Source organism: Saccostrea echinata, unplaced genomic scaffold, assembly GCF_033153115.1.
Source record: "Saccostrea echinata isolate AGI-Se365-2 ecotype Australia unplaced genomic scaffold, CSIRO_AGI_Sech_v1 ptg000012l, whole genome shotgun sequence".
NCBI lineage: Eukaryota > Metazoa > Mollusca > Bivalvia > Ostreida > Ostreidae > Saccostrea > Saccostrea echinata.
This window is the reverse complement of record NW_026889761.1, coordinates 432,507-443,754: the sequence shown is the minus strand read 5'-3', so window position 1 is coordinate 443,754 and position 11,248 is coordinate 432,507. Positions and strand designations below refer to the sequence as shown.

At 37.1% G+C, this 11,248-nt stretch overlaps 1 long non-coding RNA gene across 1 annotated transcript; it reads left to right on the top strand.

The window, feature by feature from the left end:
• The first annotated feature begins 6,856 nt into the window (after window positions 1–6,856).
• On the top strand, window positions 6,857–9,525 carry LOC133185767 (uncharacterized). The gene is made up of 2 exons (XR_009720940.1): window positions 6,857–6,908; window positions 9,283–9,525. It is a non-coding gene; the product is annotated as an uncharacterized LOC133185767 (long non-coding RNA).
• The last annotated feature ends 1,723 nt before the right edge of the window (window positions 9,526–11,248 follow it).

Genomic DNA, 11,248 nt, shown 5'->3' with positions numbered 1-11,248 from the left:
TAGTTGTTGGGATTGGTTTCACTTGATGTGTGTAGATTTAAGTGAGGACTATGTCAGTATCCCAGTTTACCCCCAGCTCTTGTGATTTTTTGATGAAATCCTGGCTTATGATTGGTTGAAGTCTCTCATGTGAAGGGGGTGTAATACTTGTACACTGTTACTTGAAAATCAATACACAGTGGATATAATTTTTTTGTAACACTTAGAACAACCCGAGTTCCTCAATTGTCATGAGGTTTGCTGAGTGTCTGTAGACAAGTAAAATTAAAGTAAACTAACGTAAGTAATGAGAACAAATTATGGAACCTATTTCTCCCTTTTTGGAAGTTTTCGAAACTGTCAGTAAGTTATTACAGCACGAAACAATATCACAAAACAGTATTACGTAACACAATGTGACGTCATAATAAGCAATGTATGTGAGTGATGAACAAATATAGCAGGAACTTCAAGAATCAATTTTACAAACTACAAAAAAAAACAACTGACTATATAAATATTACATCAGTGGGGTAAATTCATTACATATTTTATGTAGAGACCGGGTATGGGATGGTAGCTGGTTAATAAATTTTAAACCTGATGAGGCAAAACTAATAATACATGCCCTGAGTATAGCTCCTAGGCCTGGGAAGGTGCAGTGATGTGTGCTCATACTGCCAAAAAATGGAGCAATGCGATAGTGGTGTGCTGCGCTTTGCGGCGCACTCTGCAAAATATGGGCATGCAATTCAGATTTTCTAGTCTGAGTTGGTGTTATTTTTAGATGTAGATTAATTCATATCGGGATGTATTCATCAAAGTTAGATGGAATCTGTGATGTATCATTTTTAAAAATCAGTACCTCCATTCAACGTATTGACATTCACTGACAAAGAAACAAACTTTCTGACACATGTGGAATGTAAGTGTCAAGTCATTATGAACAGCTGACCAGAGCTATACAAAGTCAGGCATTATAATATTACAATGAAATACTATATCAATGAACTCTACTTATCTTGGCCTGTCCCTTGAATTCTTTATCTGCCTCTTTTTTTTTTTTTTTTTTTTTTTTTAAAGGTGCTTTTGATTTAAATATAATTTTTATAAATACTTATTTTGTTAGATGACAAATGATGATGATTTATATCAATAACGATTGAGCAATAAAGAAGGAGGCTAAGGAAATAGATGAATTTGTACATTATGTATTTGATGTCGGATGTTTCTGTGCTAGTGGACCAACTGGTGGAGGTCAAGGTCAGGTCACTGGAATCCCAGAAGGATCAGGGGACTACTTTCTGCTGCTAGAGATGTTTCAATGAAGCTGGAATCATCCTGATTGGAGATAGTTGAATTACAAAAGCTAAACAAACCAAGGATAGTTTTCTTGTGACAACGAGTTCAAATACTCTGCTACCCATAAGGGTGGGTAGAGTAGGTATGCTGCTTCTCAGCCCTGCAGGTGCAAAGGGGGGCAGAATGCATGGAGTAGGGTCTTGAGGTTGGAGAAAGTATACCCTGTGCAGGTGACAGGGAGAAGTTTTCAGGAGTGACCCTAAGTTGACCTATGTCTGGAAAGGTCAAAAGAAGGGGTATACGACCTAAGCAAATTCTTCGAGTTTCTCAGTGAGATCACAAGAGTATTGTATTTAGTTCTTGAAGTTGCAGATCCAGGCATGATATTAGAGGAAATCCACATATGGGTAGCCAGATGGATGGGTCAAGTTAAATAGGGGGTTTTAGCCTCTATTAAAGAGATGATGGACCATTTTTCAGCACGTTAGGTATTTTTACTCCTTTCAAACTACAAATACAACTATAAAGATGGTTGAGATACCTAATGTCACTATATTGGTACAAATGAGGTAATAAGCAGTCCTGCTCAATGGAGCAGATTTCATGCAGGGCATAATGCCATATCGAGCTGTCTCGTCAGATATTGGAGACTCATGGGAGGAGGAATTGCTCCCAGATTATGTTTTAGAGGTGTCTAGTTAAGTCATTGTAGTTTCTGACACTTTGCTGAGTGTCAGAGAGAGGCTGGAACTGGAGGGAATCAGTAGATCAGTTAATGCCAGAGGGGGAAGGTACTAACTGGGGAGGGTCGTGCCCTTCATGGTCACAAGATGAGGGAGTTCCCCCACTGCAGGCATGTCTGTAGTACCTGAGGAAAATGCTAGGATTAAGGGGACAGTATGTGAACATGTTAGTTCAGCAGGATAGACATTTATCCTGTTGATATGCTGATCAGCCTAATCATAGGATATGTCATGTACACTAATGATGGTAATCTTTGTGTCAGCAAAGGGAATTTCTCCAGGAGCCGTGCATGTAAGGGTAGTCGGAAATTGTCGGAGCAGCAACTGGGTGAATTTGAGGGGGATTTGGTTAGATTATTTATTTTGGAGGGCCAGAGCAGGTCCAGTTATGGATTGATTCAGGCTGAACTGTGTTTGATGTTACTGGCCAAATCTCAGGGATGTCCAAGGTGCATTTGGCAGAAGTACAAGCCATTCTATCTGACTCCGTACTTGTAGAGTCAGAGAGTGCCAGCCAACCATGTGGTGTTGAGTATCCCATGGGCCTGAGGCACATCAGTGCTGAGTAGCAGAAAGTGTCGGCAATTAGTGTGAAGAAGTCAACAAACCTGTGGTTAGAGAATACTAAAACTTTAAAGGATTCTTTGAATCTCAGTTGAAGAGGTTCATGCAGAATATTTACTTACCTATTAGTATGGAATAAACAGGTCCCCAAAATTAATCATGTTTTACTTAATCTGTTTAATGGTTGCACCATTAAAAATGTATGTAGAGCTTACCTTGCAGGATGGAGTGTTTCCGTGGCAGTTGTGATTGTGGTGTCTAAGCATCATCTCTTGTGTTGGGTATTTGTATGTGTTCAGATGCGTGAATGGTGAATGGATGTCATCGATAGACCTAATGGTAGACAACAGGAGTATGACACAACAATGGACTTCCTGGTGTACCGAGACCGCTCACGTGTTGGATGGACTTCCTGGTGTACCGAGATGACTCACGTGTTGGAGGACTTCCTGGTGTACCGAGACAACTCGCATGTTGGATGGACTTCCTTGTGTATACCGAGATAACTCGCATGTTGGAGGGATGTGATGTGTGAGTATGATATTAATTGTGATATTTTCCTGTGTATTTATTATGAACGTTACGCAGGTAGGTTAAGGCTTCCCGTAGAATATGACAGTGCACTCTGTGCCTTCACATCCCTGAACTACCAAAATATGACGTCATAATGGAAAATGACGTCAGGTCACTGCAAACTTGAGGTGTTATGACAGGGAGAGTGTCATGAACTTTACACTTTATTTCAAACTGCATGTAAAATGCTAGATAGCCATTGCAAAATTCACGAGTCGTTAAAGGTTTTTTAAGTCTTATATGTCCGAATATTTTAAAAATACACCGCTTACCTACCCTTGATTGAAATTCATTATGTTCAAAATGCTTATGAAAAATATACTTTTGAAATGTACTCTGTTTTATACCCGTGGTTGGAGGTAGAATTTATTTTGTGCGTATAAAAGAGTCTGGCACAGGTGATTAATGAGGATTAATCTGAGAATTTTTGTGGAAATCTGTAAGAAGAGGTTGTTCTCTAACTGAATCTTGCTTGGGAAAAATGTGTGTTGGCTTTGTTTTAATACAGATTACGATATTGTGTGGAAAATACCCTCAAATTTGTAGGTAAATTGAATTTCTCAGGAAATATTTTCAAATTGTACCCAAGTAATACTATGACTTTTCCCAAGCACATTTCGGATACACAAGGATACTATGAGTTTATTTATATGACAAAATGTTAATAATTATTGTGTTAATCAGCTGCGCCGAAGCGATTTATATGAAACACTTCAAAAAATTATAAATGACCGTCACGTGATCAATAAAGTCATGTGATATCATAACAAATATGCTAATATATAGCCGAGGAAACCCTTTATATAAATTGGAAGTACTAAATACATATTATGTTTTGAGCGCATTTTAAAGCTTCGGGAAGCCTTAACATAGCTGCGTATATTTTCCTGTGTATTTATTATGAACATATATGTGTAATTGGTAAAGTGTGGTAAGCACGACTAGGAGCTTAATTTTATTATTTTATGTATATTATAGTTTGTCCTATTGTAACAGACTGGGATGCGTTTTCTCATAATAGGGAGGATTGTAGTGGTCCTGGAGATGCTGGGTACGTATTGCCCTGTCATCTTGGGAACACATCTCTGTTAACGCACCTGTTTTGGGTTCTGCAGAGACACAGGCTTTTCCACACACAGCATCAATGCCCCCCTGTATTTTTCACACAACTTTCTGAAAGTTTTAAGTTTTGGATCTGTTACTGATTTACTGTGAGGGTAGCTTAATTAAGGTTTTCTTTAGCATATAGCTAATATCTTTTGAATCTACAGTATTTTCTCTGAGATTTATATTTTAACAGTTTTTATTGCAGGTTAAAAAAGTAATTTTGCCTATTTTGTTGTTGTTTTAGATGATGGACCACTCTACTTCCTTTTACAACAGGTGCCATTACAGATTCACAAGTTCCAATGTTCAGTTTTCCATGACCGCTATTCAATGAGTGCACAACTTTATGTATTCTACTTTCAAAATGTCTATTATTTGTTATACATTTTGGATTGGATTTTAAAGCTGCCTATTTCACATATTCAGATTTTTTGCACAAGTGTGATATTTAATTTAGTCAAAAATTATACAGTCTTTCAACAAACATTTGTCTTCTGTCATGTTTAATTCAGAGTCAGTAGGCAACACTGAAGATTTCCATTTACTGCTTTTCAGTCCTCGACAGGAAAAAGAATAAAGTTGACTGGACTTTCCACACTGTCCCAGGTAGCAGCTTATGATGAACAGAATACAGTATGCATAGCAAGCTTCATCAAAGGTAAGTCTTCACAGTAGTGTTTGTTGCAATTTTCGTCCTCTGTCCTTCATCGAAGCTTTAGGTCCAAGGCAAATCTTCTCTGCATGGATTCTCTTATGGCTTTAGTTCTTCCTGGAAACATGGCTGCTGAATGGAGCTTTAGCAGTCTGTTTCTTTGAGAATCAAAGAAGTGAGGCAAGTCTTTAAAGGTTTTCAATGACATGTCCTTGTTTTTTCAGATGCAATGGCCTTAACTCCATCACTGTTGAAATGGGGAATGACTAGTGGACGGTCATTACTTTATAAGAAAACCATTGTCAACCAAGGCGCAGCCGGGGTTGACAATGGTTTTCGAGGGGTAAAAATTTTCAATGTTACACTCAACTACATGCAATATTTATTATATTATACTGAATATTTTATACGAATACATATAACAGTGAACCTTGCGCGCATAAATTCTTCGCAGTCACTATATTTTGGAATATTACCCGTCATCAAGCAATATTGACTGTTGCTATGCTGGAGGGCGTGGCTTCTTCATTCAGCGAGTAATAGTATTTTTATGCCCCTGGATCGAAAGATCCCAGGGGTGTTTCGTTTTTGTCATGTCTGTCTGTTTGTCTGTCTGTCTGTTATCAACTTTAAGCTTGCCCATAACTTTTGATTGGTTGGAGCTATGACTTTCATATTTCACATATGTATTCCTTGTGACAAGACCTTTCTTTGGGTACCATCATATTTGACCTTTTGACCTTGATCTTGGAGTTTGACCCACTTTCACAAAATTTTATGAGACTTTAACCTTCACCATAACTTCTGAACAGTTGGTGCTTGGGGTTTAAAACTTCACATGTGTATTCTTTGTGACAAGGCCTTTCTTTGGATACCAACAACTTTGACCTTTTGACCTTGAGCTTGGAGTTTGATTTTCTTTTGAAAAACTTTAACCTTGGCCATAACTTTTGAACTGTTGGAGCTAGGGCTTTCATAATTCACAATGTAATCCTTGTGACAACACCTTCCTTTGGATACCAACCACTTTGACCTTTTGACCTAGACCTAGGACTTTGACGTACTTTTGAAAAACTTTAACCTTGGCCATAACTTTTGAATTTTTGATGCTAGGGCTTTCATACTTCACATACGTAATCCTTGTGACATTACCTTCCTTTGGATACCAACCACTTTGACCCTTTGACCTTGACATAGGAGTTTGACCTACTTTTTAAAAGCTTTAACCTTGGCCATAACTTTTGAATGGTTGGTGCTAGGGCTTTCATACTTCACATATGTAATTCTTGTGACAAGACCTTCCTTTGGATACCAACCACTTTGACCTTTTGACCTTGACATAGGACTTTGACCTACTTTTGAAAAACTTTAACCTTGGCCATAACTTTTGAATTGTTGGTGCTAGGGCTTTCATTCTTCACATATGTAATCCTTGTGACAAGACCTTCCTTTGGATACCAACCACTTTGACCCTTTGACCTTGACATAGGACTTTGACCTACTTTTGAAAAACTTTAACCTTGGCCATAACTTTTGAATTGTTGGTGCTAGGGCTTTCATTCTTCACATATGTAATCCTTGTGACAAGACCTTCCTTTGGATACCAACAACTTTGACCTTGACCTTGACGTTTTACTTACTTTTAAAAAAACTTTAACCTTTGCCATAACTTTTGAACAGTTGTAGCTAGGGGTTTCAAATTTCACAGGTATATTCCTCGAGACAAGACCTTTCTTTGGGTACCGACATTTTTTATCTTTTGGCCTGGATTTTGACTTGCATTTGAGAAACTTTAACCTTTGCCATAAGCTGCCATATGGGGGCATCAGTGTTTCACAAACACATCTTGTTTAACAAATGTTTCTTGATGAATCAGATTCAGCTAATTTACATGAAAGTATGATATTACATTTTGCAGCCCATTTTTATTCATCCCCATTATGGTCTCTGGAGGAATGGTTGCAGTACAGTCTTTATGTCCTGGACAGGTAACTTTCTTTTCCTGTGTGTTACAAATATTTTATCTCCTTCCTCTCTGATAGATGTCAGAAGTCCATGTTACCTAGCTTCCTCTCTGATAGATGTCAAAAGTCCACATTTTTCCTTTTATAGTTCTCAAATGTGTTGCTTTATTTTTATGCCCCCAGATCGAAAGATCCTGGGGGTATATTGTTTTTGTCCTGTCTGTCTGTTTGTCTGTCTGTCTGTTGTCAACTTTAACCTAGCCCATAACTATTGTGCTGTCAAGGATAAGGCTTTAATATTTGACATGAGTGTTCATTATGACAAGATCTTTCCATTGGTACAGAAATTTTTGATCATGTGACCTCAACTGTGACCTTTGACCTACATTTGAGAAACTTTTAACATTGGCAATAACTATTGCACTGTAGTCTACGTCCCACTCCAGAATTGTGTTACCATCGGGGGCATAGTGTTTCACAAACACATCTTGTTTTTAAATGTTGTCAGTCCAATATCATAACAGCACCTTCAGTGCCAGTGAATTATCATACCACCTAACACGCAGTATTAAATGAATTATCATACCACACTAACACGCAGTATTCAATGAATTATCATACCACACTAACACGCAGTATTCAGTGAATTATCATACCACACTAACATGCAGTATCCAATGAATTATCACACCACACTACCACACAGTATCCAATGAATTATCATACCACACTAACATGCAGTATCCAATGAATTATCACACCACACTACCACACAGTATCCAATGAATTATCATACCACACTAACACGCAGTATTCAATTTTTCAGCAGGACAGGAGAATTCAGTGCTTATGTAAAAATCTCTGTTGAATTGACCTACTGAATTGAAGAGAATTTGAAAGTTTGAAGGGAGACATCACAAATTATCAGGTTTGAGTAGGGTTGGCACCTGAGGACACGAGAGCACAATCCTACCCAGATCTGATAAATTTTTATATCTCCTAAACAAATCACTAAACTATCCTAAAGAATCTTAATTTCATAGAGAAGAAAATATCAGTCAACCTCTTGTGCTCTCCTACCCACTGCTTCAACTCCACACTTTTAAAATATATCAATACACAATTTGACACCACCGTTAGATTTTTATGCCCCCGCCCTGCCATAAAATAGTGTTACCCTGTTCCATCATTCCATCATCATTGACCTTCTATTCATTACCTCAGCAACAGATGCATACATTCAACTCAAATTTGACATATGGATATGTCATAGGTATAGACAGGTGTGAAGTTCATATTTGACATATGGATATGTCATAGCTATAGACAGGTGTGAAGTTCATATTTGACATATGGATATGTCATAGGTATAGACAGGTGTGAAGTTCGAATTTGGTCATGGTCTGATAATATTTGACAGAGTTATCTCTCTTGAACTTAGAAAAAAAATAAGAAATTTTCAGTTCCTGCTCTCTAACTTTTTGGGAGATGTATGTATTACATATGTAGGTTGAAATTGCATATGCATGGATTTTACCAGAAAATACAGGTCAAGATTGAATTTAGGTGTGGTCTGATGATTTTTGACAGAGTTATCTCTCTTGAATTTGGAAAAGATGTAAAAATTCACAATTTCTAATCATTATTTTGGCTACAAATGTGCAATTTGAAATTTTGGCTGCCTGCATGGGGCATTCGTGGCATTAACAACACATCTTGTATTGTTTACCAATCCTGCATATATATCAATTTTGTATATAAATAAGATATACAACATTTTATTTTCATCTAAGGGGAGACAATACAGTTGTCACCCTGTATGCTTGCTTGCACTATTTCGTCCTCTGAAGGGCAACAACACAGTTGGCACCCTGCATGTGAGAGAGACTTCATGAATTGTCTCCCTTCATGTGATTTGCTCTAAACCAATCAGATTGACAGTATTATTCTGAATGATAAAAGTCTTTATTTTCTCTTTCATTGATTATATGGTGAGTTTCTAGTTTAATAATTAATTCAATTAAGGCTATATAGCAAGAAACATACAATGAAATTATTTCCTTGTGTGAGTCCTAAAATGAAATAATTCGATAAATCAGTATGACAAGGACATTGCTCAAAAACGGAAACAGCTTAACTTTGATATCTCGAACACTTATATCACCAATATCATAGATATGTCAAAGTGTTGAAAGTCCCAAACACTTTTTCTATATGTTCATTAACCTCAGTTATCGCAGATATTTTTCTTGGCGCCATCAAGTTTAGATAATGAGGTTTGACTGTAAACAAATTTAAATTTTCCAAATTTAATAAAACAATAACAATATGGTAAAGGTTTAATTTAAATAAAAAACTATTTACAGGAATATTAAGTTTTCTCCTCTGTATTTTTCAGAGCATCACGTAAAGGACCAGTTTTACTAAGTTCTGAGAGGTATGTGACATTATCATGACCAGGATTTTGGACAGGAACTTATGATGAAGTTTTGATAAATGTGACATTTCGACTCCATTGGATACGGAGATATTTCATCATGGATAGTGATTGTGTACTTCCTTTCATCGATAAAAATGATGGATATTTGTGAATAACAAAGTCAACATATTTCTGAAAAACAGTGATGTCAATAATTTAAATTATTCTTTAACAGTGATGGCCAGACCAATTAATGTGCTTTCACGAAAAAAAACTTCTGAGAAATTAATATAATGAATACATGTGAATAACAGTGATAGATACTTGAACATAGTTAAGGAGTTAAATATGCAATGAAACCATTTTCCATTTAATATGACTTTAAGTTACCCATAATCCTCTGCACGTTGCACCATCTTGTAGGGCAAAAACTAGTTATGTCAATGAAACTTACATTGATTAAGTTAAACAGCAAAATATCAGACTCCAGGGCAAAAGTGCAATGTCTGGACACCTTGGATACTATCACATGGACCAGGTTTGTGGAAAAGCTATGAGCATTTGAAGATAAAGATCCTTAGGAGAAGGAAAAGGGTGAATGGACAAAAGACATGATGAACTGGCCTAAAGTCATCTACCCTAACATTGTAAAATACCTTGTTTACAACAAGGTGCGACGTCACCAGGACATTACAAGTGTATGGCAGGTATGTACATATTGCTTTTATGTTTTTCATCATATTTTATTATTAGCTCACCTGAGCCGAAGGCTCAAGTGAGCTTTTCTGATCGCATTTTGTCCGTCATCCATCTGTCTGTCTGTCTGTCTGTCCGTCTGTCTGTCTGTCCGTCCATCTGTAAACTTTTCACATTTTCGACCTCTTCTCAAGAACCACTGGGCCAATTTCAACCAAACTTGCCACAAAGCATCCTTGGGTAAAGGGAATTCAAGTTTGTTCAAATGAAGGGCCACACCCTCTTTCAAGGGGAGATAATTAAGAATTAGTGAAAATTTGGTGGTATCTTTTAAAAATCTTCTTCTCAAGAACCACTGGGCTGTAAAAGTTGAAACTTATGTGAGACCTTCATTACATAGTGTGTATTCAAGTTTGTTCAAATCATGACCCCCAGGGGTAGGGTGGGGCCACAATGGGGGATCAAAGTTTTACATAGGAATATATAGGAATACATCTTTAAAAATCTTCTCCTGAAGAACAACTAAGCCACAATTAGTCATATTGATATGGAATCATCCTCAGGTAGTGTAGATTCAAGTTTGTACAAATCATGACCCCCAGGGGGTAGGGTGGGGCCACAATGGGCGATCAAAATTTTACATAGGAATTTAAAGAAAAAAATCTTTACCAATCTTTTTCTCAAGAACAACAAAGCCACAATTAGTCATATTAATATGGAAGCATCTTCAGATAGTGTAGATTAAAGTTTGTACAAAACATGACCCCCAGAGGTAGGGTGGGGCCACAATGGGGGATCAAAGTTTTACATAGGAATATACAGAAAAAAAAACTTGAAAAATCTTCTTTTCAAGAACAGCAAAGCCTTGTTTAGTCATGTTGATATGGAAGCATTCTCAGATAGTGTAGGTTTAACTTTGTTCAAATCATTACCCCCAGGGTTAGGGTGGGGCCACAATAGGGGATCAAAGTTTTACACAGGAATATATAAGAAAAAACTAAAAAAATCTATATAAAAAAAAAAGAACAGCAAAGTCATGTTTTGTCATATTGATATGGAAGCATCCTCAGGTAGTGTAGATTCAAGTTCAAATCATGACCCCTGGGGGTAGGATGGGGCCACAATGGGGGATCATAGTTTTACATAGGAATATATAGGGGAAAAACTTGAAAAATCTTCTTCTCAGGAACAGCAAAGCCATGTTTTGTCATATTGATATGGAAGCATCCTCAGGTAGTGTAGATTCAAG